Source organism: Labrus mixtus, chromosome 9 (genome assembly GCF_963584025.1).
Source record: "Labrus mixtus chromosome 9, fLabMix1.1, whole genome shotgun sequence".
In the NCBI taxonomy this organism is placed as follows: domain Eukaryota; kingdom Metazoa; phylum Chordata; class Actinopteri; order Labriformes; family Labridae; genus Labrus; species Labrus mixtus.
The window spans coordinates 10,873,507-10,896,354 of record NC_083620.1 but is presented as its reverse complement, the minus strand read 5'-3'; positions in this window follow the sequence as shown (position 1 = coordinate 10,896,354).

Here is a 22,848-nt window from a genome sequence, read left to right as displayed (position 1 = left end):
GGAAGCTATTCTTCCTTTAAATTTACTGTAATTCCCTAACACATATTCATCTCTGTGTACGTTTTGGAGAATGTTCATTAGCTAATTGCTTAAACCATAAAAGTGTTGAAATGAAACCACTTGAGGTTAATGGAAGTGGGGACCGGTGAATGAATGAGAGCTCTTACATCCTGCCAAACCAGTTGGCACTAAGAGAAGTGTTTAATTGTGGATGATCAAACAAAGTTTTAAGTCTGTGCATTAAAAGAGGAATCAAACAGTCATTTGAAGTTTTAGACGACAAGAATTGAAGTGAATTGATACACGATTCACCCCTCCTGACAATAATGGCAGGAATCTGTTTAGGCCCTCAGATGGTACCTATGCTGGGCCAAGATTCTTCAGTAATTAGAGGGCTTTGCATGCTCAATCTTTAACCTTCCAAGCTTGTGAATGGTATGAACTCATCTTGATAATATCCTGTAGTGATCAATGTCTTGGACTAAGCTTATGTTTGAGATTACAGAGAAGAATATCTGTGATTTGTCTCTTACATGGGACAGGCAATGAGAGTTTAAACAGGGTTAGCAATATTAAACTCAGATAGACTGAATAAACCCCCGGGGATAAATAAAGTATTTGTAATTTTGATAGTTTGAGATAAGCCTGAGATTGAAGGAAAGTCCAAATCTGCAAAGGAAGACAAACGCATTCTGATACTCAATTACAATTAGCATAAAAGTCAGAATTCACCAGGATGCAGACACAAGCTTTCCTCTTAAGATTTACTCAGACTGCTGTTTCAAGTTGCGATAATAATAATCAATATGAATGTCGCAGAGGCCTAATGGGGAGACAAAGCGATAACCCATCTGTACCATCTTCAAGTAGTAACATATGCCAGACGGGACCGGCAGAGAGTCAGGGGGGGTGCGCAGTGCTGTTTGTGTACGTGGAGCTCACGCTGTGCCAAGCTCTCTCTTTCTTCCACAATGCCGTAAGACATTGTGAATTCACAGAATGGGACACCAATATTATGTCGTTGCAGTATCGATATAAATGTCTGTGTGATGACTGCAGAGCTTTGTTAGTACCGTAGTGGAATTGCTGTCTGATAAGGGCTTTAGATAGTATGCAATGACATTCAAACTTTCCGTCTATACCTACTGGTGTGTGTGTAAGTGTATGTATGTGTGTGTATTGATTTACTGTAATTGTGCACGTGTGAGAGCTTGTGTGCAGTGATATACACTCAAGGGATTCCCTATCACTCTTGTGTGCTGACAGTGAATTTCTGCACCACATCTCTCTGCATTCATCATCCATGGAACACACAACTCATCAAGCAAGCGCTAGAGTGCATCTCTGTGCAATCTCTAATAACACACACACAAATGCTCTGCAGAGAGAGAAAAAATGCTGAACCCAGGAAGTATAAGCCTTGCCTCCATTAGTGTATCAGCTTAGTGCTGTAAGGTAGACATGCACGACATTGGAAAAGGGGAAAAGAGCAATATGAAGGAAAGGGAAGGGTTATTGTAGATTTGTTAAAAGATGGATGTTTTATTTGTCCATCTTGAGCTGTGTTAAAAAGGAAAAAAGTTCAGAAGGGGAATCTTGTACTGATTCCAGTAGTGCATAAGCACTGCAGTACAGGATTTCAAACATTTTCTGCCCTCTTGGCTAACGCACTATCAGTGGAAACACCAGCGTTTGTCTTTTAGGGGCCAGGTTTAGTGCCATCACAGCACAGACTTTTATTATGAGCAATTATCAAAATATGAGGTAGAAGCCAAAAACTGTGTGTAGTTATATATATAATATTAGGTTGTGGTGCTACAGTGATATTACAAAGTCAATAACTTGAGTTTTTACAAGATGACTAAAAGGAACTTGAAATGATAGCAAACACTCACTGCCGTTCAATCTGCTGATACGTTTAATATTTCTCTCCATGATTGATGATCCAGTGCGTCCATGTTTTTTTGTCAAAGTGACAGCAGGTCCATGGCTCCCCCTAGTGGTAACACCAAAAACTAGCACTAAGGTACAAATTAAAGCACACTTCATGTGTATTTGTTGTTCTCTCTTCATCTCTCCCTGCCTTTCCCTAGACTCTCGTTTTCATTTTTATAATCTCAGTAACATGCTCACTCCAACCTACTGTCCAACCCACACATCATATAAAACATTTTAAAACATGTTATAAACATGTCTCCATTTCTTCTAATTGGGTTCCCGACCCATGCTGTTAAAAATCTTGCACTGAATCATCATCACAAGTTGGGTATTTAACTGCTGCTCCTATCATGTAGTAGGTACACGTCTATTAGTGAGTCACTGTGGGGATTATAAATTGTGTTACATTACTGTGCACTCAGACCTGGCAGACTATCCATTATGAATAGTGGTACTTTGACTGTGGTCTCAGTTGCCAAAAGATAGAGTCACCTTGAACACCATTTAATAGCTAAAGTAAAAGGATGAGTGTGTGCCACAAAGTTAAGCTCCTTTTTCTTTTACATGAAGCGGTCTGGGAGAGTACGATGAAGCACCACTGAGGCGTTATCCTCAAGTGACCTCAGTGAGACAGAGCACTGCCTCTTAAATAACCACTTATCAGCACTTATCAATAATGGATGAATACCAAGAGAGATGAGTAAACTTTAAGACCAGCGCATGGACAGAAGGAGAAAGACAGAGAGATGGATCATTTATGTCTTAAGAGAAGATGTTTTGTCTTAGTTATGATGATAAAAGAAGGAAGGAAAGACAGAAGAGGGGAAGGTAAATATGAATCAGTGGTGTATCAATCATACCTTACCTTTTTCTGACAAAAGCGTTAGCATTGTCTTCATCTTTTTGCTATTTTGGTTGCAATCTGCCTTTTTTGTTTTTGACTTTTCCGTTTTAATACAGCAGAAATAGTTCTCTGGGTTTTAATTTATTAAGCTGAGCAAGTTTAATCAACTGATCAGCCGAGTACGGTGATCCACAGTGACTGCTATGCGATTGAGGTCGCATTGCTCCTCACTCAGCATGTCAATAGGACAAACTGGTGCCCTATTGATACACAGTCAGTCAGTCAGTCAGTCAGTCAGTCAGTCAGTCAGTCAGTCAGTCAGTCAGTCAGTCAGTCAGTCAGTGAAACAGCAGAGCCTGCGTGTGTGTTCAGGCTTAAAGTGATGTGAAGTGTGTGAGAGTCCAGTTGACTTCTAAGCAGTAGAGTTGATTTATTAATGGGAGTCATGTTAAGAACGTGCATTAACTCACTCAACAGCCCACTAATTAACTGGTAACGTGTGTCTATTTGTATACTATAGGAGAGTGAGACTTTTTTAAAGTGAAATTTAAGACCTTATTTCAGACTTTTTTTAGACCAGGATGGAAATTGCACAGGCTGTTAGGGAAAAAAAACTCCCATTCAGATTTACACCTTCAATACATGCAATCTAAACAACAATACTGCTTCTGTCTGTGATGAGTTCATGTTTAGGTTGTGGCTTTTATGGTTGAACGTTTTTTGGATAGGTGCTAAAATAGGGTTATAAAATGTAAGGTGTGCATTTTTTAGATGTGCAATCCCAAAAGATGTTGATAAATATAATGCACTGAAGAGCTCTGGGTTTATGTAGCCCTTAACTGCTTTAGGTCTATTTAATTATTTCATCCAGACCTGTCCGCCAAGCTACCAGCCTTCTTCCCCTGGACTCCACCTAATGTGTATGAATGGAGTGTATTATTGAGCCAGCTAGTGGTAAGCTAATGTATATTCAGTAATACTACATCATGTGACTCAATTACACATTGTGTCACAAAATGCCCAAAGGCATTTTTCCAATTTACTGCAAAACAAGGTGTTCTCTCTGTCTCCATTGAGTAATCCATAACACTGGTTCAATGCAAATATACGTACTGTGTAACTTCCATCAGAGTTGAACATAGCAGGGCTGTCTGTTGCGTTAAAGCATTCATAATGATAATTATAAAAGGGTCCTTGGTCACCATGTCACTAAAGGGTCTACATTAAACATGCAAACACACTCATAGTTGCACATGCACCCACACATGATATGCCAATGGAGACTGTAGTGTTAAGAATGAAAAAAAAAAACATTTAATGAAAGAATTAAGTTTGTAGAGCGATAAAATGGAACGTTTTCCTCCAAACATACACAAGCCACACACGTCTCTGTGACCAACAAATTAAGTATTTATGAGAATACCAGCTCCTATGTTAAATATTCACTTGTTTTCCAACATGAATTAAGGATGAGCAATTGACGCATTTATCTACATGGGTAAGTCTGTGTCCAATTGTGTGTGTGTTTGGGCAGATGTAAACTTTGACTCAGTTGAGTACACAATGCCTCTCAAATGTTGGTTTGTTGAAAACAACTGCTTCATTAGGCCCTGATTAAGAATCCTGCTTCACACATACACCCACACACGCGCGCACACACACACACACACACACACACACACACACACACAAAGACAAAGAGTAAGGTCTTTTACCTGCTTTTTGTAAAGTGTCTCGCTATACAAATAAAAATTGATTGATTGATGTGAATTTGGTAATAAACTGTGAACACACAAATGGATTTTCCTTATGAATTATGTGGTAAATTTGCAGTATTTAGGGGTAATTAAATAATCCAATTTTCAGTGTTGCATATTTGCTCATTCTCAAACTTCCTCAGGTTTCTTTCAAACTTAAAGACAGTAAAAAAGTAAGAAAGAGAAATGAGCAAAGAGTAAAGAAATAGAGGATAAAGAAAAAATTAGTGGCAGAAGAGGGCAGAAACAACTGTGGAGCAGCTGAATCTCTGTCACCTTCACTCCAAAGTCTATCAGCACACAGCTCATTTAATCAGACGGACTGACAAACATCCAGACTGTCTGATCATGTAATTACACACACACAGGCACATGCTGCAGGCACATGCACGCACACACACACACACACACACACACACACACACACACACACACACACACACACACACACACTTGTAAACCCATGTGCACATGCCATATGCGTGATAAAGTGACCTTTTCACCCTGGAGGTTTAAATGCCCCCACACAGTCACTTCCTCACCAAGCACTCCCTGCTCTGTATCCAGTAATATCGTGAGCTTTTCATTAATCAATTTCCCCGAAGGCTGATTGAATTGATGTCTGTTTAAATGCAGCTTGTGTAATCAAATCGCAGAACAGTGCAAATGCCTCTCGACCTGCTTTGACATTTAGGCTAAAAGGGGATGTACCAGGTTTGCACTTTTTTTACTATATTGATTGATCACAACAGTTGCTTTTTTTGGATTAACATTCATTTATGAAAACTATTATATTCCCTTGTGTTCCAATTCAGCAGTACCTACACCGTAAGTCTTGCTGCACAACAATGGCATTATGCATTGTTTTACAAATTTAAATAGAAAAAAAAGAAGAAAAACAAAGCACAGTCTATTTTAGCACAATTAAAGTGAGGACTTCCCACCTTAAAGTCACACCAAAATGGCAAATGGTGCCATTAGAATAAGAAACTGTAACAGCTGTGTCATTTTAAATAAAATCCAGTTTATAGTTTATGACAGAAGTGGAGGAAAACACATGTAAAGCTTCCAGGCTTTCTGTACATGGTTCACTGACATTGTCATGTAGCAACAGTGTCTGGCCCTGACTAGATAATTAGCGTTAACATTGGCCACATTAGTCCTGAGGATATATTCAATGCATATGTTCTGATCTGAGCACAGTAATTTGTTACCATGGCCAACTTGGTCAAAATAAACATTAATGGTACAAGGTCTGGGCTGCTTATCGTTAAAGGTATATTGAAAGGAGTTAAATGGTAAATGGACTTGAGCTTGTAGTATAGTGCTTTTAAAGTCTTCTGACTACTCAAAGCACTTTTACATTGCAGGTCACGCCTACCCATTCACAACCATTCTCACACTAATGGCAGAGGTTGCTATGGAAAGAATCCATCAGTATTAACTTATCCCATTCATACACACTCACACGCCACCGACAAAGCAGCAAGGTTAGGTATTTCAGGACATGAAGCTTCAGGAACTGGGGAAACCCCTGACCTTCCGAATGAAAGACGACTGACTCTACCACTGAGCCACAGATCTCCCCCAACATTTACATTAGTAACATGAGTTACATTGAAGTTGTTGTTTTTTAGAAAGATATTTCTCTCAACTAAAATATATTTTATTTTCTATTTGTGTGAGCGTGTCTGTGTGTCAGGAGTGCAGAGTATATGTCTTGACCACTGATACACACAGATCTGGAACAGGAAGTGGACTACTAGCTGTTTTACAGTAATATGTTGCTTTTAGTATGGTAATGTACATAAACTCTGAAAGTCAAAGACACACAAACACACACATACACACACACACACACAGGCCCACACATATGTGAAGGTCCCACGGCAAAATGCTAACAGCACATTGCCATATGAGCTCCCAATGCCAGGTTGACCCAAGAGGGATACAGACGGCCACACTTCCCTCCACCCCTCTTCCCCCACTTTCTTCTTCTCCATTGGTGGACACATTGAGAGGTCACGCTCTGTGCTGTACTTTCCTCTGTATCCAACAATATAAGTTTGGATTGTGTTATTATTACACTGATTGTAATGTGTTCAAAAATGTTGCAGAATATAGCCACAGAATCAGTGGTGACAGAGCCCAGGGAATGAACGAGCAGTTCAAATGACCAAAATACAGCTGATGGAAATGTTAAGCCAGGAGCCCTTTCCAAATATAAAACACACAGACACATCAGCTTTCAACAAGGACTGTGGAGCATCATGATTATGGTGAAATGAAAACCAAAAAAAGTTGCCTGTTAATAAAAGGTGTATTTTTGTCACTCTGGAGTTTGGAATCCTGATCCTTGTATTAAATGATATCTATCTTCTGGTGCAGTTAGAGTTTAAAAAGTTTTTAGAGAACAGCAGTGACTGTGTGAGCATGAAGCATGGGAGTGTTCCTGAAGGAGAATATAACAACATTCATGGTTAAATAAAAGGTAAAGATGTATCAGAATCTACAGCCAACGACAGAACCTCTGTCAGGGAATCATTCCTCTCTTCTCCTCTCCACTGAAAACAACAACACAATGAAGGCAGAGCAGTTTCATGCTTTCTAGCCTGAGGGCTGAGCAGCAATCCACAGTGTCCCAATCAAGCTCACTCAATCTACTCTCCAACATGAAGCTTTGGCACAGATGACAAACCAGATGAAGAACAACACACACACACACACACACACACACACACACACGACAGAAGTGGAACCAGTGCCTGAGGAACACTCTGTCCTGAAGTGGATTATCTTTAAAACAACAAAACATTTCACATCTCATATGGACCATTTAGAGGATGATTATACCTAAATATATTTTTATATTTCTTATTTTGAAATACATCTCTGACTAAAATGTTTTGGTTGTGCTTAATATGAAAGATGGTAAAGCTAACATGAACAATGAAATAATAAAAATAAATCTGCGTTACAGCGATACGTGTAGCATTAGTTAAAGTTCTGAACAAAACTGTCCATGATAATGCAGGCAAGTAAAGAAAGTTCATGGCAGCCTAGATCATTCTTTACATCCTTTAGTGTTGTGGTGGTGTATTTTCTGTTTTTCTTTCGTCCAAAACTTTTTCCATAGCTTTTTCCTCGCCTTATTGCGTCTTACTCTCTCAGTTACCAGTTACTCAGCAAAACTTTTCTTTTCCACAAATAAAACAAAGAAGAATGTAAACATAACATCACGTTATCAGCCAAATAAGTACAAGCCCTCAGACAATGCAATCCAAAGACCAAGAGCTAAAAATTCCTCATCCATAACAGATGGAAACAACATCAAGCAGAAATGCTATGAGGGTAGTCATGGCAACAATTTACCCTGTGGATTCGAGCCTTGATGCAGGAGCAGTCTTCAAAATAATTTTACAATGATTGAACCACACACACACACACACACGCACAAACACACACACACACACACACACACACACACACACACACACACACACACACACACACACACACACACACACACACACACACAAACACACACACACACACACACACACACACACACACACACAGCAGTGCTGTTACCTGTAGACCATGCCTGTCCTGCTCTTGATCGTATCGTGAAGTGAAAGCGAATGGAAGTTGAGGAATTCCTCCAGCTGTTTGAGCTCCACTACACCGTTGGGTTTGTTTGTCGTCCACAACATCAGAGGAGTGAGGGGCCGGGGGCCTGTCCCTGCAGACGTCTGCCTGACAAGACGACCCTGGCCTGGGCCTTGGGTCTGGACCCCAACTTGCCCTCCTCCCTGTACTCTGGACCCCTTCTGCTTTGGGTTGGGGATCTCAGGGCATGTAGCTTTGTACAGGTACATCTTCTCTCCTCTTCACTTTATCCTCTCTTTCAGTCTCTCCCTTCTTCTGTGAGTCGGTCCCACAAACATGTACGCTCAAAGTAATCCAGGTAGGCCTCTCGCCCACACACACATCACTACATGGAGCTGAGGACTGTATGTGGGTCTGTGTGTAATAAACGCTTAAAGAAAAGTAAAGTCTTCCTCTGGATAAAGCGCTACGTAAATCATATTCCTTTCATTAGAAAAAGAAGGGGAAAGAAGAAACGCAGGAAAATCCAACTTGGAAAAACATACTTTAAATTGGGAAAAAAAACAGTCCAGTCTGTCTGCAGGCTGCGCATCCACACAGAAAAAGAACAGGTTTTGCCTTCACATGTTCTGCTCAATAAGCGCTGTGCCACATATGTTATCGGTACACATACACACATGCAGACAGAGATAGACGCACAGATATCCCACTCTCTCTGCTCTGCTCTCTCTCTTTCACACAACCCACACTCGCATGCCGCCACTTTGCCCCCTGCTCAGCCAGTCTACATCATAAGCTTAGTTTGGTTTTGCTCCCTATTAAATGGCAGGGGAATCTGGGACATTTTTACCGCCCTCCCTCTCCTTCTCTCTCTTTTTCTGTCTGTCACTCTCTCTCTCTCTCCTTTTCCCCCTATTTCTCCTTAACTCCCTCTTAGCCTCTCTCCCACTCTCTCTTCCATATCATACCTCCTTTGTCTTTCAGTATTCCCTCCGTCAGAAACCCTTTCACTTACTACAGATTTTCTCCCATTACTTTTCCGGCATTTCTTTTTTCTCTTCATTCCTTTTCTTCCACCCATCAGTCTGTTTATGTATTTGCACATGTTGGCCACTTTAATCACTTTTCATCCCTACCCGGCCCCTCCCTTTAACAGTTCATTTTATATTCTATATCTTTTTTCTCTTTCTTTCTCTTACCCTGTCCCATCTTTCTCTCCGATCTCCCTCAAAACAAAGTGTACTTTGCCCACAACAAGTACCTAAAATAAATACACTTTCTGACACACACATGCACACAGTTGACAGCAATGTTACTTTACTGAAGTGGGCCATAAAATAAAAGGGTAAGCCTCTTCCTCTGGTTTGTTTTACGATGTTCTCTTTCTCTCAACACACACACACACACACACACACACACACACACACACACACACACCCACACACACACACACACACACGTACATGCATCATGCATCAAAACACACACGTTGTATATAATCTCTCACCTCTGGCCCTCTCTTGGGAGTGTTCAATGACATCATGTCTGGTCCTCCAGTGGATTGTGGGAATCCTAAGAAATGCCATTCTCCCATATCAGGACTTTTGAGTTTAGACACACATCGTCGTAACCCCCCCCCCCTCCCCCCCCCACCCCTAACCAAATATAGATGTGCCCAACATACACATGCACACACTATTAAAGCCATAATGAGCAGTAATATTGACGTTTGCGGATATTCATTCACTCAATTGTATTTGTCATTAAATATTAACTTTGCCTATAAGACTACAACTTCGGCTAATATGTTTCACTTTTCGAGTGCTGACCACAAGCATACCACCCCATAAGGATGACTGTGGTGTTACAGAAACTTCAGAAACTGAGTGTATACAAATGCAAAGACAATAGTGTAAATTGACAAACACATAGAAGTTAGGAGGTAGCAGAGAGGCAGCTGTATCCATTGTCCAGCAAGATGGGTGGAAAAACTGATCCAGCCTGGCAGCAGGAATGTCAGCTGAGCTTATGCAATGCCACAGTGTGTTTACAGTGTATTTATAGACACTAGATGCTCACACATCTATACACATGCACACATTTTAAAAACAGATTTATGTTTAAAAAGTAAGTTTTGTATTATGATATATTTTATGCTTTTTTTTTTGTCTGTGTTATTGGATCTGTCATTAATGCTGACCTGCAATGAAAATAGTCACAATTTTTTTAAGCTGCTCAGCATGTGGGAAGATGACAGGAATACCTGGAGAGAGAGAGAGAGAGACTAGAAAGAGGAAGAATGAGTGAGCAAGGAGAGGACAGTGTGAGGGCTCTGGTGGAGGCTTTTGACGGTGGGCATTGGAATACCAAGGAAATGTAACCAAAAATAAAAAGTGCAGCTCACACCTTGGCTCAATTGCTCTTTTAGGTGTATCTTCTGTTTTAATAACATCTCAATTTGAACTCTATTTTCATACTTTTTTACTGTCCCTGCCAATAAATATTAGTGTTTCACCTACTTTAATTCTGTAGACTTTTGTCAGCTTCACATTCCCTGAGACCAATTAGCCATATTTTTTCAGTCTATTTCATTTTACTCCCACCACCCCCACATGCACTCCTCCCTGAGTTGAATCCCTGTACAATGATTGCATTTGTCTAATAATGATCCAGAGTGCACAGCATGATAGAAACAGAACAGGTAGAGTAACTTAACGTAGAACAACACTGTATATCTTTTTTTGTGGATTCATTTAAAAATTGGTTAGAGGACTGAGGTTTGTGTCCACATTATAACCTCTCATTTGCATTCTGTCTTTATCTGTATGAAACATTATAACGGAGGAAGCTCTTTCTATGCCATCTGACTCTATAGCAGCAATAATTATGGCAGTGATCATTCTCCAACCCCTCGGGGACTGTCCTGCTCCTGTTTAACACCAATGAGTTGGCCTACATTTTCTACTAAATCCCATTGTTATTATCATTGAAAATCTAAACCAGCTTAATGCTGAAGCCTGAGAGCAAAGAAAGGATGATAACATTATATTACAATGACAAAATACATGAAATCCATGATTTACTTATAAGCTGTCCTAAAGCTCCTCTTGTTCTATTGTATTGTTCTTTTAACTTTCGACAGGTTTAAAGAAGATCAACCAAGAAGAACAAACACTGAAATCCATTTTGTTGAACATCAAAAAAGAGCTTATGTTTACAATTTGTGTGCTTGTGCAAACACAAAAAGATTTGCTGTAATCTTGGAAGCATCATATTGCTTCATCAATCATCTCCTACAGGAACATGTGTGTTTGTTTTCCATATATCGTGCTGCCACACCTTTGTCTATTGTGACAGGTTTCAATTAAGGTGTTTCTGTGTTGCCACATGCATGTCAAAGGACGGATGCTAAAGTTTTGCTCTATCAAAGAATTATTAAAATGTAGTCCTCTCTTCATAACACAAATAAATGGATTGATAATCTCAGCATAGGAAAATAAAAGTAAGGCCTGAACAGTAAAGTAAATAATGTAAACAATGGTATCCCTAATCAACACAAACAGTTGGCTAAATCTGCACAAAATATATTCTAAATGAAAATGTATTTGTTATTTTGTGTTAATATTTCCAGAAAAAATTTTTATACATTTGCTCTAATCCAGCAAAGCAAAATACATAAATAAGAAGTCAATAAGTCAATAAATAATGAGAACCTTAGGAATAGTTTAAATATGATGTATTTTTCAAAGAGCACGTTTCCATTAGATTGACTTGTAGCAGGGCTTATTTTAACTCATTTATAGCCTGGGAATCCTGTGCTCATATTCTGAACTAGGTTTTATGCAAAAATCCCCAGGGAGCTAAAAATCTGAGCAATTGCTGCGATTCAAATGAAAGAGAGGATATCCAGCCATGGCATGAGAGCTGGCAAGCGGAGGCATGCCAAGAGAGTGTGTGTGTGTGTGTGTGTGTGTGTGTGTGTGTGTGTGTGTGTGTGTGTGTGTGTGTGTGTGTGTGTGTGTGTGTCTGTGTGTGTGTGTGTGTGTGAGAGAGAGAGAGAGAGAAAGAGAGAGAGAGAAAGAGAGAGAGATAGGTATGGCTTGGCTTATTGGCAAGAAGGTGACTTTAGAAAGGATTAATCTCGTGCAAATGTATTTTCTAGGTCAGAGTATATTACCAGTATTACTACCAGTGATCATTATAAGTCTCCTCGATTAGACAGTTATGATCAGAACTGATTTGTAAGAAATTATTCAATTACAAAAGTATGTTTTATTGGTTTGTGTATGTATAGCAGCTATGCTGATCTTATAATGATCCACACAGTGTTTATTGGAAGTCCATTGAGCTCATCCCTTCAAAAACACATACCTTTTCATTTAATAGGCCCGTATTTTCACACTCTACCCCACTGCATAAGCAGCTAATCTGTCAGTCGAGCCTTGAGAGGCTGTCATCATATCTTCATGAGCCTGTAAATAAGAGAATGTGAAGTGTGTAGCCACCAGCATGTCACCAAGCCGATTATAAAAAGAAACATTAGAAGCCACATCTTAAATATAATCTGATGCAGAATTTAACTCGTGTTTTCATTCAAAATTAAAAGTAAGGTATTTCCTTAGTTTTCAGTTCAGACCTACACAGAGTAAATGCTGAAATCCCTGTGTGGAGTAAATCTGGCTGTTTTATTCATGCTAAAGGTTTGTGAGATTTAGTTTGGGAACAAATGTAGGATTAAAACTGTCACAGGTTAAAGAATGTTTTTTGGGGGTACCAGCACTCTGACTTTCAATTGTTGGCTCTAATATCATTTTATTTACATTACAATAGAGTGCTATGTGATGTGATCAACAAAACAGCATGCTTTATTTTAACATAGCATCAGGCTCAAATGGTTTTAATACTTTGAGTCAAAACTAAAGTAAACAAAGAAAATAGCTCCTGGATTTGTTTTTTTTTTCCAGAATATGTTGGTAATAAAATGCGGGAGAAAATACGAAACAACAAATTAAGCAGATAGGCCAACTTGTTGGTTGGCTAGCAACTGTTTGTTGGTGTCTAATAATCAGTTCATGGTTAGTGGAATAACAAACTATTTTTGTTGTCAGTAAAATAGAGTACAATTCTTTCTACACTGACACTGCAACCCAATAATAAAAGTGAATCCTCACATGACACAAATTTCTGCCTGTTTCTGTCCACTCTGTTCACAACTGAACTGCACGGTGTGATTCTGTAACCGTCAGCAAATTCACTTCTCAGAAAAGTGTACAAAAACATTTTAGAAGTCCTTTTGAATTAAGACATTTCTGGCATGTTGCTCTGCAAAAATAATGGCTCCCTAAGTATTTGTGAGAACCATTTTGTCACCACACTGGCCCCCTGGTTCTTAATCATCTTAGCCTCTTTTCTGCTCTGCTTTGTTTTATAAATTAGAGGGTGAACAGAGTCAAAACCAGCAGGGAGGCTGGAGGATAAAGACAGGGTGAAGAGGAGGTGAGATAAGAGGGAAGAAGAAAGGCTGGACTACAAACTGATGAATGTGGAGCTTAGGCTTGAATGATTGGAATGGGACACTGATGGATTAGACATTTAACAGCAAGAAAGGAGAGACGAGCGACAAGAGGGATGACATGACAGGGAAAAGGAGGGTTGGTAACCCAATACTGAAAATATCCATGTGTGGGAAAAATAGAGAGGACACAAAAAAAAGGAATGATGGGGAAAAAAGGATCACCACCTTGCTTAACGATTATGACTTCCAAAAGTGGAAATGATTAGACACATCACAGCTTCAACCAACTCCATTGGTGCTTTCTGTCCATCGGTCATACAGACAGGAATCAAAACGCTCCCTGCAGCCTCTATGTTTTGTCACCATGGTGTTAAAAGATGTCAACACGGTCTGAAGCAGCAAGACAGATGCTGGCTGTTAGCATTGCAGCCAGATCAGGTAACACAACTCTAAGCTCGGAGTCGTTATGGCCAGCGTGACTCCTGTGACTCACAAAGGGGAAGCACATGTCATCAGATAGCACTGACGGTCCAGCCCTAAAACACTTTAATAATCAATCAGTGGACATGAACAAACCACGTGTCTTCAGCGGTAGTTGCTGGATACCCATGCACACATGCACAACTACAAATCGCTGGTTGCAGAGTTAATAATTTGTAGAGAAGTAAAGCCTGTGTGTGTGTGTGTTTAGGAGTTGAGTGGAGTCTGAGATAATCTGTTGCATTGTGTCAAATCAGTCTAGATGGCATTTAAACTTGCTCTCTCACAAAAAACATATTCATACACTCACAGGGCTTAACTGACCTGTAGGGCATGCCAGTCTTATTTGCGACTGTGTCCTCTTTGCCCAGTCCGAACATTTTCAGGTACCAGTTGGTCTCCATTTCTCTGATCAGCGCAGCCTTGCTCCTCAGCTGTGCCCCCTGCTTCCCGGATGCGGAATTACGCTTGGCTTCCTGGGAGTTGCTGCGGTGGGCTCTCGCCCCGCTGAGAGAGGCCACAGATTGTCTGCGGTGCATATGGGGTGGCTGGTGTCCCCCGACGCCCCCTCCGCTGCTGCGGGCCGCTAACATGGCCCCAGAGGGTGCCCCCTTACCTCAAGGGCAGAGTTCAGAGAGCAAGGTGACGAGAAGGAGCTTGAGGTTTCCAAGTCTGTCTTCTTTTTCTTCTCTGATTGATCAAGTCTACTCAAGCCTCAAGGGATTATACATGTTCAAAGAAAGCATTTCAGTTGGGGCTTTATCCAGACTTTTTAGCCATCCTCTGCAGTTCTCAAACTTTCTTAATTTGCTGCCTGAATTATATTTTCAACCAAGTTCCTATCTTTTTGTTTGTCAGGAGGCCTTTTTTTCTCCTCTTGTTTTCTGTCAGATTGTCAGTGTATCGCCTTTCTGTGTCTTTCTGTGTTTGTGTCTGTGTAGTGTGCTCTCTGCTCTCTTATAGCCTCATCCAGCCTGAAACAGGATCCTGGTTTCCTTGTCTCGTCACAGCCTACCCTGGCCTAAAAGGACAGAGCCAAACATGCCATCGTGTCGACAATGTGTTAACACTCATACACAATTGCACACAAAATTGTACACTCACACCCTATCTCTCTCACATACCCTGGTATAAGGCTATACAGAGAAGAGAAAACAACTTAGTAAAAACAAGACACACACTGCATACATGTAATTATGAAATTATGAAATTATGCTTTTCATTTTAGTTTCGGGCAATAAAAAAAAAAGAAAGACGTTTAAAGCAGATTAACAAATATTGCCCACATCCCCCTCATCATCAGTGGAAGACACATGATGTATCTTTTAATCCTAAAGGTTTTTACAGTAACAACTCTATATATACACACCTCCTCAACCATTTCAGATTCTTAGTATCTTGACACCATTCCTTGTGTTATTGGACTCCAGGCTAGTATAGGAGAAACACTAATTTACACCTTTGCCAGGCATAACAATGTTAAAACTGCAACCCATTGAAATGTGTGAGAACAGACGCATACTATGTTAGATATCGCTCCTATTTTAGACCTACACTTTTGCCAAAGCAGTATAACTGTATAATACAAAAAGTACACGCTTGCTACCTTCCTCGAATTCACAATTCCTTGTAAACTCTCATATGGAGGCTTCGTGTGAGGTTTGAGTTTCTTTATGGTTCCATTTGTGTGTTTGTTGTTACAAGTTCAAAGTTCAAACACATTAACACCAAACAGCCTTTATGGCGCTCCTCTTGAAATATGTCAAGCAGACTTGTTGGAACTTTCTGACTTAAATAGCCCATACACACATATAAACCTGGTTGATTTTTTTTACAGTTGTCTGAACGCACCAGAGAGAAAAATGAAAAAGGCAAAACAGGAATATGCAAAAGAAGGACACCATTTTGATTTAGGGAAATTGGTGAGACATATGAGCTAAATGCATTCAGTCATTGCTTTGTAGTAAAGTGGGATGATTGCTTATTCATATCAGGAAGCTGCAGCAGGAAAGCAGAGGGCTGGTGCAGCCAAACTGCTCAACACAAGTTAAGCTAAATACACAGAGAGGTTCAAGCTAGAGCTAGCGTTAGTGAAGGAAACACCAGTTGCTCTGTTTTTTAAATGTAGTAGTTACATTTCATGATGAAATAATGTCAATCATAACGATCTGATTAAACTAATGGATACTCGTCACAGCAAGATTACAAAGTAGAAATTATTGAAGTTCACCTTTCTTTTACTGAGCTACCTAAACACAAAGATCAGTGAGATGTTTAAAAAAACATTCAAGATCTAGAAGTTAAGCGGGAAGTCCATTTTCTTAAGTCACTGCTGCTACCCATCATATTTTGAGGTAATCTACATGGATTCAAGAGAAAGTTTTACTCTTCACTTTCATGAAGCCTTAAAACAGCAGATCGCTCGATAACTAAGTCTCGTTTTTGTATCACAGGATAACATGATAGGGTTTTATAATTGTTGACTTATGTTGTTAATAGGTTCCCAGTATGAACACCATTGTTGCAATCTAAAAGGGTTAAATATGAATGTATTTCATCTCTACTGTAAGAGAATAACTGTTTCCTGTTTTGACCATGCAAAATGACTGTAGTTTGTTCATTTGTTTTTTATTTTATCTCTGCATGAGACCTTGGGAAACACTTTATGTTTTTTTACAATTCAGACATTGAACACTGGGTAGAGCCCCGGCCTATGGTGTAAAAAGCAAAGTTCCAGGTATTTGCAAGCAAAGCAAGTTTTTGACCATGTTTGCATGTCTATTGTCTTACCGTTATTTTGTATTCATGTGTTTTATGATATGCTCTTGTTTTGGATAAATGGAACATCGTTTGTATTATTTTAAAGACTATGTGCTGACAATAAATGAAAAATAATGATTGTTAACTAGATCATTAAAACCAAATTGAAAAGATCATTGGACACTGGTTTTCATGCTTCAATCAGAACATGCATTTGGGACTAGTTCTCTAATTCACTGCTTTTTAAGATGGAATTCTTCTTTTTTTCTTTTTGTCGTACAAATCAGTCATAAGTTCAGTAAAGCGTGTGAGTATGTGTGTCAAGCTGTATGGTTTGAGGATCATCCTGATTTCAAAGCAGAAACCCTGAGACTAGCATTCTCAGAGGTCAAGTGAATAGATCAGTGATAGCGTGTCAGCTCTTAATTATTTAAATGGGAAATGAGACCCTGATGGCTCACTGGATTTGTCTTGGGCCCAGTGGTAAGGTTGGGGTCACATGCTGACTGTCCGTCTCTGTCTGTGGTCAGCAGCAAGTATTGAACATTTTCTTTCATTTTCATTGTGCTGCATGGTTGTGTTTTTAAGACCATATAATAATAGTCACCTCTTGCACTGTATTAACGCGATTACATTGAAATATTAGAAATAAATCTCCTATTGCAGGGATTGTTACACATCAGCTTGCATTTAAAAAAGACTGCTTGGGGAAATGTAATAACAATGTGATGAAGTTCCTTAAATTGCAACTTGAATTGAATGCATAACAAACAAAGATGACTTTTCAAGTGAGTTTAAGGAAAAGATATAAGTAAATCAAAAACTCACAAATGCCAAACTACAGTCAGACAAATACAGTCATGTTTACTCAGGTTTATCCAATGAGGATAATTTATGATATGTTGAAACTATGTATTCGCTTTACAGCATATTGCATGCCTGAGATCTTTCTGGAAAAAACACTTCCCAGTATTAAAGTATTTTATTAAGTAGTGTGTTTCACTGTAGGTCATTTGAAGTAAACAGCATACGGTGCATTTGAAAGAGCAAACACACACACAGTCCTTCAAACAGCAAATTTAACTGGATAACCTTTTACAACTCAAGGGCACTGCCTGAGGTGAATCCAATCTGACTTCTGTGTAAAGTAGCCACTAAGTGAGAAATTCTAGCATGGTTAAAACTGGTCATTCAAGTCCTTTACCCTGAACCCCAAAAGGCAAACTGATACAGTGTAGAAAGCAAACACGTAATATATGGGCACTGAAACACACACGCACACACACACGCACACAGACACACTCACACATACAAACAAACACCCACACTAAAAAAAACAGCTTTAAAATGCACAGTATGAATTAAATTGTATTATCAATTATACAATTTGTCAAGAGGTTTTGAAGGTTTGAAGAATGTTTAAAGTGACTGAAATGTTCTCAAAATATGAGACCTTAATCTTTTCAATCTCCTATGGGAGCTTTGGAGTAACATGTTACTCCAGTACTCCTCACCTCATCAATAAATATCGAATACAAGGAAGCATGACTCAGAAGAATGGTATTCAATCTCTCCTATTGAGCTCAAAAGCCAATAACCCTGATCCCCTAACCCTGTGAATACATTACCATGTACATGTACATACAGGCTATAACATTTGGAACTGTGATTTCATAACTTGAAATCAGAAAACTTATAACCCGATCCCCCTCTTACACATAATAACTTTTATTTATAATGCATGTTTAAAAACAGATGCTGACCGACCAAGCAAAGGCATGAACTCAGGACAACAACTATAAGCATTAAAAATGGTTGCAATGAAATATCAATGATGAAGAAATGAAAGAATGGATGCAGGCAAACTAAGATTAAAATGGTGATTAATGAAGATATTAACAAAGAGTGTGATGACTTTCCAACGGTAAAATTATAAGAAGTAACGCTAAAATAAAATGAGGATCTATTTTGAATTTAGGAGCTATAATCAACCCATTAGACTTTGAGCGGACTTCCTTCAATGTAATCCTCCGCTAGAGTAAACTCAATAAGATTTTAACCAGAGTTAATGTTTGATGGATGTTTTGTGAGAAAGCTCTCACAGAAGGAATTAGGCTGGAGGTACTGTGGTAAGTGTCAGAGGAGTTGATGGTCTGTGAGATAAAATCAAAGATTTCTCTTCCCCGGCTGATTTGCAGGGAGGAGGGGGTCAGATGAATGTGTGAGTGTCAGAAGAGGTGATAAGGTTTGCAGGATGTTTCTCTTCTTCTCTCAAGGGGCTGAGCTTGATCTTTCTGTTTATACAACCTCTTGCACCTCCTTCCAACTGGGCGTACTGCAGTCAAACTCTGTGCTTGGTGCTGATGGTCTCCCCAGGGTCTTGCACTCATCCAGGTCCTTCTCTCTATCAGTATCTCAGTACGCGCTGCTAAGATATTGGGAGGGATATTGATCAGGGAATGACAGTGGGCAACTGTGCTTTTGTCCAAACAGCTGTCTGGAGAAGTTGAAGGAGTCCTCTATAAAGGCTACCTGCTTCCTGGTCCTCTCTTGTGCTCGATGCTTGTGCCACAGAGTGATGAGCTTCTTCCTCAGGACACCGCAAAGTTCCATCAGGGGGGCTTTCTCTTCTTCTGCAGCCTACTTGAACTGGCTTTTCAGAGACTTAAGTTCTTGCCAGAACTGGCTGATCTTTGTGGCCCGTCAGTTCTTCACATACTAGGTTCCACCCTGTCTTCTGTCCTCCAGTCCAAACCTCTCTGCTACCAGGCTGATAATCATGGTTGTGCTGCATTTCACCCTCCTTGTTTCCAGGAGTGACGCTCACGTCCCCATCAGACTGGGGCTATGCTTCCACCCTGGCTGTCGGCCATTTTACCAGATCTACAGACCTAATTGAGTTTGGAGCGTCAGGTGCACAGAGGTTCTGCGCCGTGTGGTTTTTTTCACGCCTGACTCCTCTTGCCTCTCACAAGGTGTCCTGTTGGTTCACCAGCTGCTCCCTGCCCAAACATCTCTTCTTGGTTTGGTGAATCTTCCATCCATGCAGGTTCTTACATGTGTTGCCACGGACACACTCCACACTCGTTGTCCTTTGGTCGTCAGCATGGGTGGATACTAGTAGGTCTGTTGGTATGGGGATCACATCCTCCACCCCTTCTTGGGCTTCCCTAGGGGCATCTACTAAAACAAACAAAAAGCGCTTAGTTCTTCGTCAATCACAAGGTGACTGTCGGGTCCTTTCAGCATAAAATGTGAAGAAATTATCACAAAAGCCTTCTCAAAACCTTTTTGAATCTGTTAGTAGAATATGTTTTTATTTTCTAACTAACAGCTTAGAAATATCATGAAGGGAAATATTTCTAGCACACTGACCTGAAATACAAAACAAAAGGAAATTGCAAGATTCATTTTAAGCAGAGCCTGCTTGGTGAAATAATAAGCAAGCACATATGCAGTGATGCTTATACGCACATTTGTCTTGATTTAGCACGACTGCTGTTGTCCTCTCTTGTCACATTCCTTCACTGCTCTGTCACTGGGAAGATTTATCATTGTCCACAATGATGGCTTTGGCTGGTCTCAGTTTAAGCCTTTCAAATTCCTGGAAAGCCAAGTGCTCGCGAGTAAGAGAACACACACAAGTACAAAAACACACAATATGAAGTGAAGGGAAAATAGCACCTGCACTGACACAAAACAGCATCTCAAGCATGAAAACATAAACATGAAAAATGAGGTTGTCTGCCCGCTGATGAAGAGAAAATAAAAATACAATAGTTTTATGTGACGCATGAAACAACAAGAATGTTGCTTCATCCTCTTCTGCAATATAAGGTCAATAAAGCTTTCATGATTTATGGGACAATCAACACACACACAAACACACAAACTCATATTAAGATACCATACTCTCTTTGTGTTATGTTTATCGCTTTCTATTTAATTACTCAGCTTTATGTCTTTTCAGTCTGTATGAGGTCCAGAGTTGTAGTGGCAACAGAGTCACCAGAGCAACCATAACATTTATTCTTAGAGCTACTTCCCTTAGCTGGATCATTCCACCTTACAGAAGCATATTTGTCCTGATTGGTTCATGGTCTCAGTCCACTGCACCTTTAAGACCAAAAATTACTTAATCGACTTGACCCCTGCTGTAAGTTTACACCTGACACCTACATCTCCCAGACCCCTCCAGGTCCACATCCTCAGAACAGACGTAAAAAGCACAGCGTCGCCCCAAACCCTCAATCAGGTCGTAGTGACATCAGGCACAACACCTACTTTCCAGCTTGAGAGACAACTGACTCTACCAACTGAGCCACAGCCCAGTTGAAAACTCTTCGGTAACACTTTATAATTGTTCAGGCAAGCCGTCCATCAACAGTCCGGTGGGGGGGGGGGGGGTTGTTCTGTTCAGGCCGTCAACCAACGATCTCGAGGAGCCTAAGAGAGCTCAAGAGCTCCCAGGAAAGTAGGTGGTTAGTGACTGAGATTTATAGATAGATACATGCAGTAATATACACATGATGTACTGTATATGCAGAGAGAGAGAGAGAGAGAGAGAGAGAGAGAGAGAGAGAGAGAGAGAGAGAGAGAGAGAGAGAGAGAGAGGAGCTCAGGGTGCCAGTTCCCCCGGTAGTCTAAGCCTATAGCAGCATAACTAAGAGCTGGTCTACACCAGCACCAGCCCTAACTATAAGATTTATCAAAAAGGAAAGTTTTAAGTCTATTCTTAAAAATACAGACTGTGTCTGCCTCCTGGACCCCGGCTGGAAGAGGAGAGGAGCCCGATAACTGAAGGCTTTACCTCCCATAGTACACTTAGAGACTGTACTACCACTAGCAGGCCTGCACTCCGGGACCATAATGTTCTCGAAGGGTAGAACGGCACTAGTAGCTCCTTAAGATAAGATGGTGCCTGGCCATTTAGAGCTTTGTAAGTGAGAAGAAGGATCTTGAATTCTATTCTAGACTGTATAGGGAGCCAGTGCAGAGAAGCCAGGACAGGAGTAATGTGGTCCCATTTCCTAGTTCTAGTCAGTACACGAGCTGCAGCGTTCTGGACTAGTTGAAGAGTCTTTAGAGACTTACCAGAGCACCCTGACAAAAGAGAGTTACTATAATCCAACCTGGAGGAAACAAATGCATGAACTAGTTTTTCCTGCATCGTTTTGTGACAGGATATTCCTGATCTTGGATATATTACGAAGGTGAAAATAGGCTGTTCTTGAAATTTGCCTGATGTGAGAGTTAAAGGACATGTCTTGTAAAAGGTAAAGGACATGTCTTGATCAAATAGAACTCCTAGATTCATAACAGTGGTGCTAGATGCCAGGCTGATGTCATTAAGGACAGTCCGATCACTAGTTTACTAGTTTAGTACTTGGTACTTGATAAAGTATTCATTACCTTATTATCTAAACATATTTATAGATGCTTTACAAAGTATTAATAAGGGATTACAATCTTCAGTTCCAACTTTATAATAGCCATCCAAATAATGTTAATAGACAAATATTTACTAACCATGAACAAATATCTGGTCCATGTGTCTCTGTAATGTTTATAGATGTTTTATAAACCATCTATTAAAGGTTTACTAACCATTTGTTCATCATTAACAAACATTTAATGTAGTGTTTAAAATGTCATAATGTGTGCATCAATAAACTGTTAACAAAACATAAATTATAGCATTTCAGATAGTTAGCAAACATTATTAACTCTCATTTCATTGTTTGTTAACAGTAAATAATTATTAACTAAAGGTTAATTAATCTATTTACCCTTATTTAGCCTTTATAGATGCTGGTTATTATAAAGTGTTACCAACTCTTCTTTAATTGTCTATTAGCACATTACAGTTTCAAGTGCTCAATAGCACTGACTAGTCTTCCTTTTATATGAGAAGTCTGTACAGAGTTTAAATTATGCAGTATAAT